Source organism: Scyliorhinus torazame, chromosome 4 (assembly GCF_047496885.1).
Source record: "Scyliorhinus torazame isolate Kashiwa2021f chromosome 4, sScyTor2.1, whole genome shotgun sequence".
Taxonomy (NCBI): domain Eukaryota; kingdom Metazoa; phylum Chordata; class Chondrichthyes; order Carcharhiniformes; family Scyliorhinidae; genus Scyliorhinus; species Scyliorhinus torazame.
In genome coordinates, this window is record NC_092710.1 from 118,486,098 (window position 1) to 118,507,235 (window position 21,138).

Consider the following 21,138-nt stretch of genomic DNA (forward strand, 5'->3'; position numbering starts at 1 on the left):
AACCACTCACCGATAAAAAGGTTTTTTCTTACATCCCCCTTGTCTGCCTCATCCAAACTTGTCATAAACTTGTACAGCTCAATCAAATCTCCCATAATTTCTTTTGCGCCAAGGAGAATAACCCAACTCCTCCAATCTAACTTTGTAGCTAAAATTCCTCAGCCCTGTATTACATCTGTGATGAATATAAGGGATTGTCATATTTTATATATTTTTGCAGTAACGTTATTTAAACATGGATTAAGATGCATACAGACAGTATGTCTGCTAAAACTGTGAAAAAGGGGTCATAAAAGTGAGGTAGTCATTGATTTTTCAGGTGAAGTGTTCTGCTAATGGAATGTTGTTTATGTTTAAAGGACAACTGGGGTGTAGATAATTTAAGGGGGCATTGTGTTGGGTCCTGGCTAAACAGGTCATGGGACATCTTGTGGGAGGAGACAGACTTATGCTTTAGGTACAGAATATTTTACTAAGGGGAGGAGCCAGGTCTGTCTGAAAAGTCTGTTCTTCCTAGGATTTTAATCTAAACAGAAGTGTTAAAGTTTTGGTCCTGAAACGTTCTCACTCTAAAGATTCTGCAGAGAAAAGCAGGTAAAAATCCGGTTGTTAACTTTATTCATGAGTGGTATGTGGACTACATGGAGTTGCTTAATTGAAATACAGAGGCAGGTTTAGGAAGCTTGTAAAAATTTCTCCTTTCAGTTAACAACTGTTGCAACTATTAACTATTAAAGCTATTTCTCTGCTGTTAATGTGGTTAATTCTATGTTTAAATTAAAGTTTGTTTTAACATAAAAGATACTTATTGGTCAGTGTTATCATTCCTGTGGTGCAATAACATTTCCTCTCAATTTTACAAATTGCAAATTATTGGGGTTCTCATCTGGGATCCTAACCGAATCCAGTTGATGTTATAACTGGACGGGAAATCCCAGAATGGAACCCTGATTCAAAAGACTGTAATAGAGTCACAACACCACAAATTAAATTTTACAACAAGAAAAAAATATTTATGAAACATGAAAAAATACTCCTTTACTCTCCCTTTAACCTAACAATTACACACAGGTTTTAGTATTAACACGGATTACAAAGTACTTTTTTTAAAATATAAATTTAGCGTACCCATTTCATTTTTTCCAATTAAGGGGCAGTTTAGCGTGGCCAATCCACCTACCCTGCACATCTTTGGGTTGTGGGGGCAAAAACCACGCAAACACGGGGAGAATGTGCAAACTCCACAGGGACAGTGACCCAGAGCCGGGATCGAACCTGGGACCTCGGCGCCGTGAGACAGCAGTGCTAACCACTGCACCACCATGCTGGCCACAAAGTACTTTTTAAGATTTTTTTTAAAATAATGGTCTCATTAACACAGAGTTCTTTTAAGCACACAAAATAACTGTGGTCAGATACATTCCTCTCTGAACCCAACTCCCCCCCCCCCCCCCAGATGATTATTATACCGTGAGCCAGCTTGTCTCAGCTTCCACAGGAGTGATTTCAAGTTCCGCTTTCAAATCTTCTTTTAAATGATTCTTTCCCTCCGCTGCTTCCATCAAGGTTTCTCTTTCAGGTTTTACACCTCTCTCTTTAGGTTTTCTTTGTCTCAAAGATTTTTACACAAACTCAAGAGGTCCAGCCACCGATTTCCACAATTATTTCAAATAATGTCTCCTAAACTGAAGGAATTTATCACAAACCTTAAAAGTACTGCAGATATCTTTCTAGCCTCGCAAGATCCAAAGCTGGTTCAAATTTCTATTTCTACTGAACATTAATCTGTTCTGGTTCCCAGTTTCCTCTATTCTGATAACTCTAGACTTCTTGGTGGCGCAGTGGTTAGCACTGCTGCCTCACGATGCCGAGGCCTGGGTTTGTGAGGAGTTTGCACATTCTCCCCGAGTCTGCGTGTGGCTCACCCCCACAACTCGAAGATATGCAGTGTAGGTGGATTGGCCATGCTAAATTGCCCCTTAATTGGAAAAATTAAAAAACATATATAATAAAACTTTAGACTTCTTGGAAACATTTCTTAATTTCTCTAGTTTCCCTTACCATATGGACTTTAGGTTTCCAGAATCTGTTTTCTTAACCGTTATTCCATAGTATGGATTTTCTTCTAGCAAGGCAGAGAGAAATGGTCCCTCTTTGGCCTTCTAAATTCAAATGCTTACAGCAGAGCTGTGAAAGCCGCCTTCCATCTCACTACCTAGCTCCAACTGCAATCAATTAGCTAAATTAAAACTTAAAAACTTCTCTACCTTACAAGGCCCCAGTTGCTAAGCAACACCCACATACCTCTGCTGGTCTACTTTTTTCTTCACACTATAGACCTCTTTAAGCACAATAGAAACGCAGTCGGAGCTTAACCAACCCCAACACATGCAAACATCTTTGTCCAGCATGAATCTGACTATAGGTTTTACCCTTTCTGGCACAGAAACATTAAATTAAACCCACTTAAAACTATATCTTATTTCTAATACTTACCAATACAAATTACTTTGGTTTTTATAACACCTGGAACCATTCTTAAAAATATCCTCTGCACCCTCTCAAGGATCCTTACATCCTTCCTAATATGTCATGACTAGACCGGATGCTATTCTAGTTCCAACCTAAACAGAGCTTTCCTGTTTCAGTACTCAATACTTGTATTAATAAACATCAAGATCCTATACGCTTTGCTAACCACTCTCGCATTATGTCACTTTCAAAGACCTTTCTGCCTACGTAACATCACCCAACTTTGCGCCCATCTCAGGTCATCTGCTGCTGAAACTCTCATTCAGGTTATCTTGACCTTATAAATTCAGCTATTCCAATGCAATGGTCGCCCACATTACACCATCCATAAACCTGAGGTCATCAAAACCTCTGTTGGCCGTGTATTAACTCACTCAAGACCCGTTCTTCTATCACTACTGTGCTGGCTGACCTACATTGATTCCTTGTTCAACAATGTCTTTGGCCGTGCCTTCAGTTGCCTAGGCCCCAAGCTCTGGAATATCATCCTTACAACCTCGCTATCTAATTTTTCTTCTTTAAGACATTCCTTGAAGCCTACTTTTCTGACCAAGGTTTTAGCCATCCGACCTAATATTTTCTTATCAGGCTTGGTGTAATACTTTGATTTATAATGCTCCTGTGAAATGGAGGTTTCTCAATGTTAAAGATGCTATATACGTTGTTGTTGTAACGTGACCCATTTCACCCCTTGCTACATGCTTACTATTTACATACCAGTAGAAGATTTTTGGGTTCCCTTTTATGTTGCTTGCAATTTTATTCTTAAATTTCTGCTCTGTGTATTATTTTCCTTTTCAATTTCCCTTTCCAACTTATTTTACCTGGTCTGGCTCTTGTTTGAAGAATTCATCTGGCATGCATTATCGACCCTCTTTTTTTGATCCATCATATTCTCCATCTCCCTCAACATCCAAGGATCTCTGGCTGTGGTTCCCCTACCTTTTGCCCCTGTTGGAATGTACAAGTCTCTACCTGAAACAATGCCTCGTTCAAGACCTGTTACAGTTTTTCCTATCAGTCTTTGGTTCCATTTTTTCTTGGCCAGGTCCCTTCATATTCCATTGAAATTAGCCCTCCTCCAATTTAGAAATTCTACTTTAGATTTTTCCTTGCTCTTCTCCTTATATGATGATCACTCATATAATCTAAGCCTTATAATATGATGATCACTCTTACCCAAAGTGTCCACCACAGACCTCAATGCCAGCACCAGATCCAGCAATACTAGTTGGACGGAGAACATATTGGTCAAGAAGTTCTCTGGAGCATGGTTAATAAATTCCTTCTTCGCCTTAACTCGAACGTTATCACAATCAATTTTTAGAAGAATGGGAGATGATCTTAGTAAAACATACAAGAACCTGAGAGGGCTTGCCAAAGTGGATTCTAAGAGGATATTTCCTCTTTTGAGGGAGACTAGAAGTTAGAGGACACAATTCAAAAATAAGAAACCTGACTTTTAAGACAGTGATGAGAATTTTTCCTCTCAGAGTGTTGTTTGTCTGTCAAATTCTCTTCCCCAGAAACCAGTGGAGGCTGGGTTATTGAATTGATTCAAGGCTGAGTTAGATAAGTTTTGATGGAGTCATGGGGTATGGGGAGGAAGACAGGCAAGTGGAAATGAGATCACAACCAGATCAGCCACGATCCTATTGAATGGCGTACTCCTAATTCCAATATTCCTATTTGAGTAATTAAAGTTGCCTTTTATCACCATTTTTTGGTTTTGACATATCTCGGGTGTTTTCCCTACAAATCTGCTCCTCTATCTCACTATTTGTGGCCTATAGAATACCCCAAATAAGTGTGATCAAACCCTTTTATTTCTCAGGAGTAACCACATAGATCCTATATTTACTCCTTCAAGGGCACCCTCTCTTTCCAATACGACAATTCTTCCCTAATCAGTACTGCCACTCCACTGCCCTATTTCCTTCCCTATCCTTTCTGAACACTTGATGTCCTTACATGTTACGCAACCAATCTGGACTACTTTTATACTGTATTTCCATTATTGCCATTGCATCATATGGCTATTTGTGCTTATAGCTCACCAACCTTATTCACCACACTTTGTGCGCTTACATACATCCATTGTCAACCTGTTGCTGCATTCCTTGTAGCCTTTCTTAGTCAGATCCGTTCAATGATGGTATTATTCCCTTCTTCAGTACTGTTCAACACTTTCATTTTATGCAACTTATTTCTGTTTCTACTTCTATTTGCTGGCACCCACCCTCACTGCCAATTTAGTTTAAACCTTCCTGAGTCACACCAGTGAACCTCCCCGTCAGGACACAGGCTCCAGTTCTGTTGAGGTGCAATCTGTCCTTTTTTAAATGGGTACCTCCTGCTTCAGAGCCAGTCTCAATTCTGCAAGCATCTGAAGACCTCCCTCGTCCACCATGCCTCCAGTCAAGTCTTGATCCTCTCCTTCTTCCTATATCAATTCACAGCTCAGTATTGGAGAGGTTCACTCAAGTGTAAGACAAGAAAGATATAGTTGTGGGGAGTCCGTTATTGGACAAGGAAGGATGTAGTGAGCATACATCTGTATGGAATGAGGATGGATGTAGTCAAGGTGAATCTGCCACACTTGTCATGGGAATGTCCCTTTAAGAAATGTGTGTTTGTCAAATAGCTTCAGTGATGTCATTGTGTGGGTGGAGCTTGGCTGAGGTTCTGAGCTGGGACCGGTTTGTGGTTCTGTGTTTTTCTTTCGGTTTAGACAGTTGGGAGCTGCATTCAGACAAAGAAGGTTTATTTTGGTCTCTCTCTCTATATGTTAAAAGGTGTCCAGATCACTTGATAATTTAAAAGTGATAACTGTTTTCTTAAAAGAATTCAAACCTACTGTTTTGTGGAAAAAGGGATTGTCTGATTTATGGATGTTGTTACTTGAGTAAATCAGTAAAAGGGAAGTTATTAAGGGTTAAATACAGAGTACTGCAGCTGTGTGGGGGATGTATGTTTGTAGTTGATAGAAATGCTTATTGGGTGTGTTTATAAAATGTTAACTGAATTTGTAGAATAAACTTTGTTTTTGATTTAAAGCACTTAAGGCCTCTGTTGCATAACACCTGAAGAGTAGGCCCTGCGCTCCTCATAACCAAAATCTATAAACAGTTGTAAGTCAGGTGAACTCCATGATATACTTTGGTGTTCTTTAAACCCTGGCCCATAACACAGGACAAGGAGAGATGTAGTAAATGAAAGTCTGTTAGCAGTCAAGATAGTGATGGTCAGCCTGTTTTGGGATAAATAAACGGATGTTATCAGGGATACATCTTGTAGTTATTTAGAATTTGCTAGAATTCTTTATTCTTGTGAGAAATAGCCAATTTAGAAACTGGACATCAGAAGTGGCCATGTGACCCACAACAACATAATTACAGTCAGTCCTCGGACTTACAACACAATTAGTTCCTGAAAACCATGTCTCGAGTTGAAACATCATAAGTTGGAACTGACGAATGTGATATAAAATAGTTACTTTAGAGATATTAGTTACTGTAATGTAGAGATAGGCCAGTCTCATTCTGGTGAGTTCACAGACAAAGGATTTCAGACCGCATGGCAAAGCAAGGAGGAGGTGTGTCCACCAAAGGAGGAGAAAAGGATGCTGGGTAATAAGGGGGCCAGAGGAAGGGATGAGAAGTGAGCCAATCAGAATGTATGACCAGGTCAGGAGGGGTATAGGATGACCTATGGGAATCGTGTATGTGAAACTTGATACCATTTGAATTTATTTGCAGAAATCCCTTTGTCTCTTTGTTCATTCGCTTTCCGGGGTGTAGGAGACTAGATGTGTCCTATGCCTCTGTGAAATGAATCAGGCTTGCAAGCCAAATAAAATAACTAATGCTGTACCTGCAAATCCATCTCGACTTTTATTGAGGCCAGACTGACGGGTAAAGAAATTTGTATTTTGTCATTTGGTGCCGGAAACCCGGGATTTCTCAAGACGGTTCTGACCAACCGCGAAATCAGAATTAGACTGATTATGAACAGGGAGAGTGGGAAGAAGGGGCCCACAATGTATAGCTGGAAAATGACCGCGCATTGCTTTTCCCCCTCTTCTTATCGTCTGATTAGTCTGGTCACTCGCAGTTGGTACGGAAAGATCGTCTCGACGAAATCAAAGGTCAGTCTGGGGATTAGAAAATTAAACTGATGGGATATCATAATTGATAGTTCAGTTTTGGGTTAATTGTGTTGTTGATGACTGATGTGACTTCAGCAGATGAAGGTGCAGTTAAATAAGTATTTTTAAATCTGAAGAGGATTCCATTCCATGTGTTGGAATCTAATCGGCTTGGGTTAGGTTATGGGTTGATGCGACATCTAAATAAAGATGGTTCAACTCCATGTGTGAGTTCTGATTCGGCTTGGGTTAGGTTTTGGGTTGATGCAACATCTAAAACAGATGATTCAATTCCATGTGTGAGTGTTTTAAATCTATAGTTGATTCAGCTAAAATTGTACCCTTGGACTGTAGTGGCGAAAAACGCAGTTCTGAGGACTAGTTGAGATTATGGAAAATTGCTTGGATAAATTTCAAAACAAAGAACATCCATAGAACTGGATGCTGCATGTTAGTTAAAGCAGAAGTCTCTCAAAGGGTTAACAGCAGCAGCCAAAGTTAAAGACGACAGACAGTGCTCCTCACTCAGGCCTTGAGATAACAGCAGCAGCCTGTAGTGAATCGGATACCTTTCCTTTGAGTCAGTGAACTCCAGCAAAGTTACGTTTTGAATTAATTAAAGGAAACCAGTGGGTTTCTCCACCTCTTTGATAAAAGTTATTATTTTCGAAAGCATTTGATTGAAATTGCCAGAATCTTAAGTTTTACTTACTTGAAATAATGTTTATCTCATTTTATTTGTGAATTAATAGAAACTTAAAGAAACTCACTGACACCATTTTAAAAAGTGTAAATCTGGAGATGACAGTTGACTTTGCTCCGGTATACATCACCGCAGCTAACTGCTCCCTCATTGATAGCAGCCAACATTTTTGAGAATGTAAGAAAAACTTGTTAAAAGAAAAATTGTTAAGATAAAGAATTAATTAAGTTGTAAATGTTATACAAGTTTGTGTTAAGCAAATCGTAAATTTAGTTCGGAGTTGAGATCAGAGCTAAGCTTGCAAGTTGCAGTAATTCAATTTGAATTTTCAAACATTTTAAGTTTTAAAAGAACACTGTTAGAACCTTTTCAATCATTTTGCCAAGGAGCAAAAATTGCCATTGGTTATAAATAAGCAAATAAAAAAATATATATATATATATATAATTAAAAAAAGAAAGAGCCAAAGTATGAAAGCTAAAGAGTTAATTAGATTATGGAGACAATATTGTCAAGAGGAAAGAGATAAGATCATGTTATTAAGTTGGCAGGACAATGCCCTTAAAATGGGAATTCCAATTAGTGAACAGGGTAACCAAAAAACATTACAGGTCTTGAAAAAGGAATGTGCATTCAAAAAAACGTGCAAGTAAAGACAGGAAAGGCTCGGGTCAAACAAAAGATGGACTACGTAGTTCAATGGCTGGCCTTGAATTGACAGAAAATGACCAATTCGATAATTTGAAAATGTCAGCAAAGGATTTCGACTGCACCTGTAGCATTGTCTGCACTAATTCCAGAACCACCAGAGTATAATAATTTATATCCAGTCACTGCTCCCCAGATCCCAATCATGCCAGTCACTCCAGCCCTTTTGGTTGATAGCGTGGGTCCCAATTTACCATCTTCACGATCAGTAGGAGAAGAGGAGCTCTGTTCCACAAGCCCAGTTAGCACTAGGACCCGATCTCGGACAGCGAGAGACGGGCTTGATCCTAACCAGAAACAATTAAGCATACCACCTAAATCCCTTCAGACCAAGGGGAAAACGCAAATTTCGAGAACAAAGGGAGATGCCAGGGATGATTCTGAAGAGAAAGAACTCCCTCTAGTGACGAGGAGGGACGTCGAAGTCTTGGAAGAACCAGAGGAAATAGCTAGTGTGCCCACTGGTGAGACTCGGAGACAGTTGCCGATTAGGAAGATACCAAACCTTGACGTAGTGACTGCCGGGGCCCAGCCCACGATAGACGTTTATTTCCCATGGACACCCAGTGAGAAGATGGCTATTATGGCTACAATCCCAGATAGAAAAAAATCTCCTGCTGCTTTTGTGGATTCCCTGAGAACTACCATCTCAATTTATCAAGCTGATTCTAGGGACCTCTGGGCCCTAGTCCAGCAGGTTTTAACCCCAGCAGAGTACCGCAATCATCTTAATCACTTGAATTATGCTAGCCACGCCGCACTTCAGCAAGCCCATGCGTTAGACGACGATAGAGGGACACAAATCCTGAATGCGTTGAATAGCACATTTCAAAAGCCCATAAATATTTCTGCTATCTTAGACCTAAAACCTAAGAAGATTGAAGAGCCAGAGGAATTTCTGGAACATTTCTGGAACTACCGTGGGCAGTCAGGCGACTTGCCATATCAAAATGGTCAGAATTCCCCTCAATATTGTGCTATGTTAATGCATTGCCTACCACCTTCCGTGGCTACTGCTGTGAAATGTAATAACATGAATTGGACAAAGAACGACCCTTCCCAGATGGCAAGGGCAGTCAGATTTTATTGGAAGGAGGGTGTAGGCCAGGAAGGAGGCTCAGTTACAAAGATTAAGACTGAGTAGTTAATGAAAAAGGATGATCTGCGACCCCAACAAGCGGCAGAAATGGTAGCTTACCAGCTGGAGCCCCAATATTGTGACTTTGGGTGGGTGGATCAGCGAGGGGGAGGATATCAATCCCACCCAAAGAGACCCTCAGCTCCTTTTTATGGCCCACCGTATGCACCAACAGCTTTACAACCGCCGCCCCCTCTGAGGGGCCATTGGTCTACTGGGAGAAGAGGACGGGGCAGATATAGAGGGAGCAATGCATGTTTTAATTGCGGCCGTGCAGATCACTGGCAACAGGAATGCCCCTTTAAAAGACAGGCAGCAGAAGGAGGGGGTACCCACCAAGGGGAGGACAGACGAGATACACTGACTTCTCCCAGGCAAACCCTTTCCCAACACAGGATTGACTAGCTAATTTAGTCATAAGGGCTCTCCAATCGGACAGGGAACCTATTATCTCTCTGCAGATAGGCGATGAACATCACTCATTTGTAATCGACACTGGAGCAGCCATGTCTTCTCTGCAATCAGAACTTCGCCTACCACTATCTGACCACACCCAGCATTTGTCGGGGTTCCAAGGAAAGGTGTGTGAGTATCCTATTTCTGAACCTGTGACAGTCACTTACGAGAATAAGTCTGCAGATCATCAGTTTGTAGTGACTACTGGATTGGACTGTAACTTGTTGGCGCGAGATTTACTGTGTATCTTCCAGCTACAGCTAGAGTACGGAGACGAAGGGGTAACGGTCCAATCATGGAGGATGAGACAACAGTGCTATATTTCTATCACCCCCAGTGGTGGACGTTACACATTGAACATTCACTGCATCACGTTACCCTGGCCTATGACAGAACCGGACAAAACAGGGAGTTGGAGGACAAATACCGGCCATTAATTGGGACCGAATGGCCAGTCAAAGTTACAGCCACAGTCACGGGAAAAGAAGGTACAGCCGATTTTGTTACAATACCACCACATTTATGGCCACAGTCAGCTTCGGTAAGCCCTCATATTACACGTCAGGTCCACGACCAGTACCATGCCAGGGATCTGGGACCTATGGTAAGGAGGGCAGTGGATCATTCAGATCCAACAGAGCACACACTTCAAGTCACGCCAGACGGCACTGCCATAAAACATTTTGAGGTCCCTGAAACGATTAACACTCGACTGCAGCCCCGTCTATGGACAAATTAATCAGAGAGCTGTTGCAACAGGGTATTTTGGTCCCTTGCCAATCAGAATGTAACACCCCCATACTTGCTGTGCCTAAACCAGCCAAGCCAGACCAGTACTGATTAGTACAGGATTTACGTTCAATCAATGCCATCGCACAGCCGTTACATGCTCTCACTCTCCAACAGGATATTACGGTGTATAGCTCCCACTCGGTCATCGCACTACTGAGGCAACTGCAGACTCAGCATCTTACCACAGCTCGTCAGAATAGGTATGAGATATACCGTTTGAACAATCCACGTCTGACATTTAAACACTGTACCACTATCAATCCAGCCTGTTTTCTTAGTGGTCCCCCTGTCCATGAAGACGCACCTGGCCACGACTGTTTAGCCTTGATTCAGGAAACTACCACAATAAGGGACGATTTGAGTGATATTTCGTCAGAACAACCTGACATGATTATGTGTGGTCAAATATCCCACCGGGGTTTAGTTAATGACTTACTGCAGGCCCTCCTTATGCCCGCGCAGATTTCCGTCATTAAATGCGCTGCCCACACAAATGGTAAGACCCCAGTTGACGTTGGTAATGAACAAGCAGATTGTGCAGCGCGGACAGCCGCGCAAATTCAGCAAGTGATGGAGCCTAAAATGTTAAGTCAGACTCAACGTTCTGCAATAAATAGGTCTGCCTCTGACAAGCCAATGCCAACCATCCAAGACGTCATAAGGTTACAGGAGGGCGCTCCTGAGAATGATAAACAAATGTGGAAACGGTTAGGTTGTACATATGATTCTGTTTCCTCTTTATGGACCACGCCAGCACATCAGACTTGTATGTCTGATGTACTGGCTTTATGGGTCATTGAATGTGTACACTTTGCAACTCATTGTGGGGCTCGAGGGACTAGTGATTTGTTGCTGGACACTTGGTGGCACCCTGAAATGCAGGGGTTGGCCCAGAGTATCAGTAATCGGTGTTTGATTTGTCAGCAATATAACACCGGCAAAGGTATCCCTTGTGGGATGGGGCAAACCCCGTTGCCCAGTGGTCCCTTTGAGACGCTACAAATGGATTACATTGAGTTGGAAAGGTGTCAATGTTATAAATATGTTTTGGTCATTGTGGATGTGTTCAGCAGATGGGTTGAGGCGTATCCGACTACCAATAATAAAGCTGCTACTGTGGTTAGTTCTGATGCGGGAAATCATTCCCCGGTACGGTATACCAGCTCAGTTGAGTTCTGATAACGGGCCTCATTTTCTTGGACAGATTAACCTGCCTCCCTTCCCCAGTGCTATTTTACAGGTGTGGAATATGATGGGGTGGCTACGCACCGCCTGTGTGATCTACGGCCTCCCCTCGCTTGGAGTGACATCGGGGACGGACATGGAAAAGGGACATATTATCTACATTTGTAACCCCAACCAAACTACAAGGACATTTTGTTTATGCAGAGGTGATGTTCTTCGCTGCCCCCATATACGAGGACATGGTATCGACTCATGGAAGGTCATCAGGATAACGGAAAATGCAGGAGTCATGAAGCAATTGCACCGGTCCCGGCGATGGGAAGGGAACATTATATGGACATTGCCTTGTTTTTGGAGTACATGTCAATTTGATTTTGGATGTGTTAAGATTGGTGCGATAAAGGTAACACCAGGCCGTCAGGAGAGCGTAGGAAGAGGCTGTGAGAGAGAGAGGGGGACTAGAGAGAGGACGGGGCGTGTGAGAAGGGAAGTACAACTAGAACGTAGGTTATCAGGAGATACACTTAATTTATTTAAAGGCCAAACTGAGGAAAACCCGGGGAGTATGAATCTCTTCTACCAGATTTACCACCGCTTGTATGGCCAGGGACGGGTTGTCTGCTACCCGAACCCCGCAGCGGTGTCTAGGTTATTTTCTGTTTCACCGCTTTGGGGCACTCCCCAAACGGTGGTTCATTGTCAGCGTTCCGAGCCATTGCCCGAGCACGTCACTCTTCCTTACGATCCGGGTTCAGCACCACCGGCTATTTGCCTTCCCCTTCCTCTGGATAATCCCCACTCACAGTATGGTAGGCTGCAATGGTGGAGGGCGTACATACCTAGCCACTTCCACTCCCTATAGGGATTCCCGGTTGTACGAGAATTGTTTCAGAAGTGAAGGATACGGCTGTTTGCTGGTAGAGGTGGAAACGAATATAACATGTCTGTTCCCCACCTGTACGGACAGGAGGTGTCATATCACCCAGGCGTCTGGCCAATGCGTTTGTTATAACACCACCTGCGTTCCATTGAACGCCGGCCTCCAGCTCTTTTGTGGCTGGGCAAATGTCTCTCATATCACTGTTGGGACTAGGGCTTTCCGCATTGCTAGGCAGCCCGAATGGGCGTTCCAAAGCTGGATAAACTGGGCTACTGGGGGATCCTTACGCAACCGATATACTGATTGTGATGCTCACCTGTACACGGAACAAGGATACTACTTTTTTTTTTAAATTGGTACAGCAACTAATGTTTTGTCACCCTCATTTCCCCGCGAAATTGCTATTGGGACTCTAGTCCCTACCACAGTCCCCTGCCCCTCGGCGTGGATGCTGCATAATCAGTTAGCACGCTGGGCAGTCTCAGCTGAATTCTGCGAGAACTGGAAAAAACCTCAGGTTCTCGCATCCAACCGGGGCCACTCAGCCGGATGGGGAATTCTGAGCATCTTGTAACTGCGGTTGTTTTCAATGCAGAACCGGTATGCTCTTGACTATCTTCTGGCCCGTGAGGGTGGAGCATGCGCCATAGTACAGGGCAAGTGTATCATGGGAGTTCAAGACTTAACCACTAACATCACTAAATTTATGGATCGCATACGGGATGACCTGGACGGAATGCAGGATCTTGGCTCTTGGGGTAACTGGGGATTTGGAGGTTGGAAGAACTGGTTGATAAATATGGCCATGTATTTAGCAGTGGCTATTGGCTGCATCTTTGTGGGCCCAGCTATCCTTAAATGTGTGATGGGTAGAATGCGGGGTGCACTGGAACAGATTAACGTCCCTAAAATCTTGGCTGTCAAAATCCATGAGGGTGCAGCGGATGAGGCGGGGGCTACTACAGGAATTGGAAATGCAGCGACGGATCTTTTTCGATGAGGGACCGTAGCTATGGATTGGATAGTTCGGTTATCATGGAATGATAAAAGGAGGGAATGACAAATGTGATATAAAATAGTTACTTTAGAGATATTAGTTACTGTAATGTAGAGATAGGCCAGTCGCATTCTGGTGAGTTCACAGACAAAGGATTTCAGACCGCATGGCAAAGCAAGGAGGAGGTGTGTCCACCAAAGGAGGAGAAAAGGATGCTGGGTAATAAGGGGGCCAGAGGAAGGGATGAGAAGTGAGCCAATCAGAATGTATGACCAGGTCAGGAGAGGTATAGGATGACCTATGGGAATCGTGTATGTGAAACTTGATACCATTTGAATTTATTTGCAGAAATCCCTTTGTCTCTTTGTTCATTCGCTTTCCGGGGTGTAGGAGACTAGATGTGTCCTATGCCTCTGTGAAATGAATCAGGCTTGCAAGCCAAATAAAATAACTAATGCTGTACCTGCAAATCCATCTCGACTTTTATTGAGGCCAGACTGACGGGTAAAGAAATTTGTATTTTGTCAGAACCAATAAATTGGGGATTGGTTCCTGAACCAAGGTCTGTTATCCTATTTTCACCAAAATAACCCAGACTTTTGTACTCAATCAATTATTTTAAAAAGGCAATAGGTAGGATAAAATATTAACTATCAGAAAAAGTTTGGAATCACCAAGTAAAAATGCATTGGAATAGCGACTGAGCATCGTAATAATAATAATCTTTATTAGTGTCACAAGTAGGCTTACAATAATACTGCAGTGAAGTTACTGTGAAAATCGCATAGTCGCCACACTCCGGCTCCGGTTTGGGTACACTGAGGGAGAATTCAGATTGTCCAATTCACCTAACAAGCATGTCTTTCGGGACTTGTGGGAGGAAACCAAAGGCCCCGGAGGAAACCCATGCAGAAACGGTGAAAGTGCAGACTCCGCACAGATAGTGACCCACGCTGGAATCGAACCTGGGTCCTGGTGCAGTGAAGTAACAGTGCTAACCACTGTGCTACCTTGCTGCCCATAGAGTCACAGTGCGATGGATGACATAAGCAGTTATGTACAAACATTCACTGGCCTGGCGTCGGCGTTGTAAATTCGAAATAAGGTGTCAATTTATAAACATTGGACTTCCGGTTGGGGCAATGCGGAGCTAAGCCGCGCGTTGCGGCAGCTCCCGCGAAAACGGACTTTCGGGCTCTACAGAGGAGCCCCAACGTAGCTTTTTTTTGGTTGATCCCGTGTGGGAAGGAGCAATGAGGACCCCCCCCCCCCACAATATTTGGCAGGGAGCAGCGGTGGAGCAACGAGGGAAGAGGCCATGGAGCAGAGAACAAAACGAGGGGAAGAAGGCAAGATGACGGAGGGCGGAGTGCAAGCAGCGTAGGGGCCAGACCAGCAGCAGTTCTTCATGAGATGTGTGGAGGTGCTGAAAAAGGTGCTGGCGCCAATGCTGTTGGTGATCGAGGGGCTGAAGGGGACCCAGACGATGCAGGCGGTGAAGCTTCGTGAGGTGAACGATAAGGTGAACACCAATGAAGACGATATCCAGGGCCTGGGGGTAAAAATGGAGGCGCACGAGGCGATGCACAGGAGGTGGGCCGAGAGAATTGAGGTCCTGAAGAACAGGTCGAGGAGGAAGAACCTCCGGATTCTGGGTCTTCCTGAAGGAGTGGAGGGAGCTGATGATGGGGCGTACGTGAGCACGATGCTCCATTCGCTGATGGGTGCGGAGGCCTCGCCGACCCCCCACTGGAGCTGGAAGGGGCTCACCACGTCCTGGCGAGGGGACCCAAGGCAGATGAGCCGCCAAGGGCGATAGTGGCAAGGTTCCATTGCTTCGTGGATAAAGAAAGTGTGCGGAGATGGGCCAAGGTGGTGCGGAGCAGCAGATGGGAGAACGCGGTGATCTGAGTATACCAGGATTGGAGCGCGGAGGTGGCAAAGAGGAGAGCTGGATTCAACCGGGCCAAGGCGGTGCTGCATAGAAAAAGAGTCCGGTTCAGTATGCTGCAGCCTGCGCAACTGTGGGTCACTTACCAGGACAGACACCATTATTTTGAAATGCCAGAAGAGGCTTGGACCTTTATACAGACGGAAAAACTGGACTCGAACTGAGGGGATGGGGTTGTAAATATGGGTAAAGAATATTTTGTGGATGGGATGATGGGTGGGGATGTGGGTAGAGTTCAGGTTAAAATTCCTAAAATTTCCTTTTTTTCCTTTCTGTAGACAAAATGATGATGATGGGGAATATGGGCGTCGGTCCTGGAGGGAGGTGAGACTCGGGGATGAGGGAACTGGGATGATGGCCGCAACAGGAGCTGCGCCACAGGAGGCGGGGCTGGTTCAGGAAAGCGCGGGCTTTTTTCCCCCGCCAAAAGAGGGGGGGAGGGGGGGTGGATGGAGGAAGGTGAGGAGGAGAAACTCCCACACGGGGGATCAACGGGAAGGCGGGGGAAGCCGGGGTCAGCAGAGGTCAGCTGACTCACGGAAGTAATATGGGGGGAGCAAAAGTGCTAGATGTGGAGCTAAGGAGGGGGTGGGGGGGGGGGATTCTAGTGTTGCTGCTGCACTGTCCGAGGGGGAACTGAAAATGGAAGAGGTGGCCGGGGCGGGGGTTCCCCACCTGGGGGACTGGAGGGTGTGGGAGGCGCGAGCACAGGTCTGGCCTAAGATAGGAGATGGCTAGTCGGCGGGGGGGGGGGGGGGGAACCCCCCAATCCGGCTGATCACGTGGAATGTGAGGGGCCTAAATGGGCCGGTTAAGAGGGCCCGAGTGTTCGCGCAACTAAAGGGACTGAAGGCAGACGTGGTCATGCTTCAGGAGACACATCTGAAGGTGGCAGATCAGGTCAGGTTCAGGAAGGGATGGGTGGGATAGGTGTTCCATTCAGGGCTGGATGCGAAGAATAGAGGGGTGGCAATACTGGTGGGAAAGCAGGTGTCATTTGAGCCCAAGAACATAGTAGCGGACAAGGGAGGCCGATACGTGATGGTGAGTGGTAGGTTGCAGGGGTCGGAGGTGGTACTGGGGAATGTATATGCCCCAAACTGGGACGATGCTGGATTCATGAAACGGATGTTGGGGCATATTCTGGACCTGGAGGTAGGGAGTTTGATAATGGGTGGGGATTTTAACACGGTGCTGGACACAGCATTGGATCGTTCCAGAACTAGGACGGGGAGGAGGCCGGCTGCGGCCAAGGTGCTTCGGGGGTTTATGGATCAGATGGGGGGAGTAGATCCGTGGAGATTTGCCAGACCTTTGGCCAGAGAATTTTCTTTTTTCTCCCATTCAATAAGGCCTACTCCCGGATAGATTTTTTTGTTTTGGGCAGGGCACTGAACCCTGAAAGTGGAGGGAACGGAGTATTCGGCCATAGCCATTTCAGACCATGCCCCGCACTGGGTGGAGCTGGAGCTGGGGGAGGAGAGGGACCAACGCCCATTGTGGAGATTGGATGTGGGACTGCTGGCAGACGAGGAAGTGTGCGGGAGGGTGCGGGGCTGTATTGAAAGATATCTGGAGGCTAACGACAACGGGGACGTGCAGGTGGGAGTAGTATGGGAGGCGCTGAAGGCGGTGGTCAGGGGAGAGTTAATCTCCATCAGGGCTCACAGGGTGAAGAGAGAGGGCAGGGAAAGGGAGAGGTTAGTGGGGGAGATTTTAAGGGTGGACAGGAGCTATGCAGAGGCTCCGGATGAGGGACTACTCAGGGAGAGACGAAGTCTCCAGACGGAGTTCGACCTGTTGACCACAGGGAAGGCAGAGGCACAGTGGAGGAAGGCACAGGGGGCGATATATGAATATGGGGAGAAGGCGAGCCGGATGCTGACACACCAGCTCCGTAAGAGGATGGCAGCGAGGGAAATAGGTGGAGTCAAAGATGGCAGGGGAACTACGGTGCGGAGTGCAGGGAAAGTGAATGAGACTTTTAAGGCCTTTTACGAGGAACTGTATAGCTCCCAGCCCCCAGGGGGAGAAGAGGGGATGCGGCGATTCTTGGATCAGTTGAGGTTCCCAAGGGTGGAAGTGCAGGAGGTGGCTGGTCTGGGGGCGCCAATTGGGGTGGAGGAGCTGGTTAAAGGACTGGGGAGCATGCAGGCAGGGAAGGCCCCGAGCCGGATGGGTTCCCGGTGGAGTTTTACAGGAAATATGTAGACCTGTTAGCCCCATTGCTGGGAAGGACCTTCAATGAATCAAGGGAGGGAAGGGGGACCCTGCCCCCGACAATGTCGGAGGCGACGATCTCTTTGATCTTAAAGCGGGATAAGGACCCACTGCAATGTGGGTCATGTAGACCGATCTCGCTCCTTAATGTAGATGCTAAGTTGCTGGCAGAAATGTTGGCCATGAGGATTGAGGACTGTGTTCCGGGGGTGATTCATGAGGACCAGACGGGATTCGTAAAGGGTAGGCAGTTAAACACTAATGTGCGAAGGCTCCTAAATGTGATAATGATGCCATCGGTGGAGGGAGAAGCGGAGATAGTGACAGCCATGGACGCGGAGAAGGCCTTTGATCGGGTAGAGTGGGAGTATCTCTGGGAAGTGTTGAGGAGGTTTGGGTTCGGGGGAGGGTTTATTAGTTGGGTTAAACTCCTGTATAAAGCCCCGGTGGCGAGTGTGGTCACGAACCGGCGGAGGTCGGAGTATTTCCGGCTGCATCGAGGGACGAGGCAGGGGTGCTCCCTGTCCCCTCTGCTGTTCGCATTAGCAATTGAACCTTTGGCCGTGGCGTTACGGGAGTCGGAGAAATGGAAGGGGGTGGTTCGAGGGGGAGAGGAACATCGAGTGTCGCTGTATGCAGACGACCTGTTGCTGTGTGTGACGGATCCAGTGGAGGGGATGGTTGAGGTAATGCAGATCTTACGGGAGTTTGGAGACTTTTCGGGCTATAAGCTCAATGTGGGAAAGAGTGAGCTCTTTGTGATCCATCCGGGGGACCAGGGAAGAGGGATAGACGACCTACCGCTGAGGAGGGCGGAAAGGAGCTTTCGATACTTGGGGATTCAGGTAGCTAGGAGCTGGGGGGCACTGCACAAACACAATTTGACGCGATTGGTGAAACAGATGGAGGAGGATTTTAAAAGGTGGGACATGTTGCCACTCTCGCTGGCGGGTAGGGTACAGTCGGTTAAAATGGTGGTCATCCCGAGATTTCTTTTTGTATTTCAATGCCTCACAATTATGATCACTAAGACCTTTTTCAAGAGGGTAAGCAGGAGCATTACGGGATTTGTGTGGGCGAGCAGGACCCCGCGGGTAAGGAGGGGGTTCTTGGAGCATAGCAGAGATAGAGGAGGGTTGGCATTGCCGAATCTGGGTGGTTGTTATTGGGCAGCCAACGTGGCAATGATCCGTAAGTGGGTGATGGAGGGAGAGGGGGCGGCGTGGAAGAGGTTGAAGATGGCGTCCTGCAAAGGAACGAGCCTGGGGGCGCTGGTGACGGCACCGCTGCCGCTCTCGCCGACAAGGTATACCAGGAGCCCGGTGGTGGCAGCAACGCTAAAGATCTGGGGGCAGTGGAGACGGCACAGGGGTGCGACGGGAGCCTCGGTGTGGTCCCCGATCAGAGACAACCATCGGTTTGTCCCAGGAAGGATGGACGGGGGGGTTTCAGAGCTGGCATAGGGCAGGGATTAGAAGAATGGGGGACCTGTTCATTGATGGGACGTTTGCGAGCTTAGGGGCGCTGGAGGAGAGGTTTGGGCTACTCCCGGGAAACGCTTTCAGGTACATGCAAGTGAGGGCGTTTATGAGGCGGCAGGTGAGGGAATTTCCGCTACTCCCCGCACAGGGGATTCAAGATAGGGTGATTTCGGACGTATGGGTCGGAGAGGGCAAGGTGTCGGCGATATACCAGGAGATGAAAGAAGACGGGGAGGTTTTGGTAGAGGAGCTGAAGGGTAAATGGGAAGAGGAGTTGGGGGAGGAGATTGAGGAGGGGCTATGGGCTGATGCCCTAAGTAGGGTTAATTCCTCTTCTTCGTGTGCCAGGCTTAGCCTGATACAATTTAAGGTGGTTCATAGAGCGCCTATGATGGGGGCCGCTCCAAAATGACGCTGGTAATCCAGTGATGGGAGACAAGGAAATAGCTGTGGATCTAAATAAGTACTTTGCGTCAGTCTTCACAGACGAAGACATGAGTAATATCCCAACAATTCAGGAGAGTCAGGGGGCAGAGTTGAATATGGTAGCCATCACAAAGGAGAAAGTGCTAGAGAAACTATGAGGTCTAAAAATTGATAAATCTCCGGGCCCAGATGGGCTACATCCTAGAGTTCTAAAGGAGATAGCTGAAGAAATAGTGGAGGCGTTAGTTATGATCTTTCAAAAGTCACTGGAGTCCGGGAAAGTCCCAGAGGATTGGAAAATCGCTGTTGTAACCCCCCTATTCAAGAAGGGAACAAGGAAAAAGATGGAAAATTATAGGCCAATTAGCCTAACCCCGGTTGTTGGCAAGATTCTAGAATCCATTGTTAAGGATGAGATTTCTAAATTCTTGGAAGTGCAGGGTCAGATTAGGACAAGTCAGCATGGATTTAGTAAGGGGAGGTCGTGCCTGACAAACCTGTTAGAGTTCTTTGAAGAGATAACAAATAGGTTAGACCAAGGAGAGCCAATGGATGTTATCTATCTTGACTTCCAAAAGGCCTTTGATAAGGTGCCTCACGGGAGATTGCTGAGTAAAATAAGGGCCCATGGTATTCGAGGCAAGGTACTAACATGGATTGACAATTGGCTGTCGGGCAGAAGGCAGAGAGTTGGGATAAAAGTTTCTTTTTCGGAATGGCAACCGGTGATGAGTGGTGTCCCGCAGGGTTCAGTGTTGGGGCCACAGCTGTTCTCTTTATATATTAACGATCTAGATGACGGGACTGGGGGCATTCTGGCTAAGTTTGCCGATGATACAAAGATAGGTGGAGGGGCAGGTAGTATGGAGGAGGTGGGGAGGCTGCAGAAAGATTTAGACAGTTTTGGAGAGTGGTCCAAGAAATGGCTGATGAAATTCAACGTGGGCAAGTGCGAGGTCTTGCACTTTGGAAAAAAGAATAGAGGCATGGACTATTTTCTAAACGGTGACAAAATTCATAATGCTGAAGTGCAAAGGGACTTGGGAGTCCTAGTCCAGGATTCTCTAAAGGTAAACTTGCAGGTTGAGTCTGCAATTAAGAAAGCAAATCAAATGTAGTCATTTATCTCAAGAAGCTTGGAATATAAAAGCAGGGATGTACTTCTGAAGCTTTATAAAGCATTAGTTAGGCCCCATTTAGAATACAGTGAGCAATTTTGGGTCCCACACCTCAGGAAGGACATACTGGCACTGGAGCGGGTCGAGCGGAGATTCACACGGATGATCCCAGGAATGGTAGGCCTAACGTACGATGAACGTCTGAGGATCCTGGGATTATATTCATTGGAGTTTAGGCGGTTGAGGGGAGATCTAATAGAAACTTACAAGATAATGAATGGCTTAGATAGGGTGGACGTAGGGAAGTTGTTTCCATTAGCAGGGGAGACGAGGACCCGGGGCACAGCCTTAGAATAAAAGGGAGTCACTTTAGAACAGAGATGAGGAGAAATTTCTTCAGCCAG

General features: G+C 46.0%; 1 protein-coding gene across 1 annotated transcript in view; it reads right to left on the minus strand.

The window, feature by feature from the left end:
- elp3 (elongator acetyltransferase complex subunit 3) overlaps positions 1-21,138 on the minus strand; it is a 178,182-nt gene that overhangs the window by 90,753 nt on the left and 66,291 nt on the right. The window lies entirely within an intron of this gene.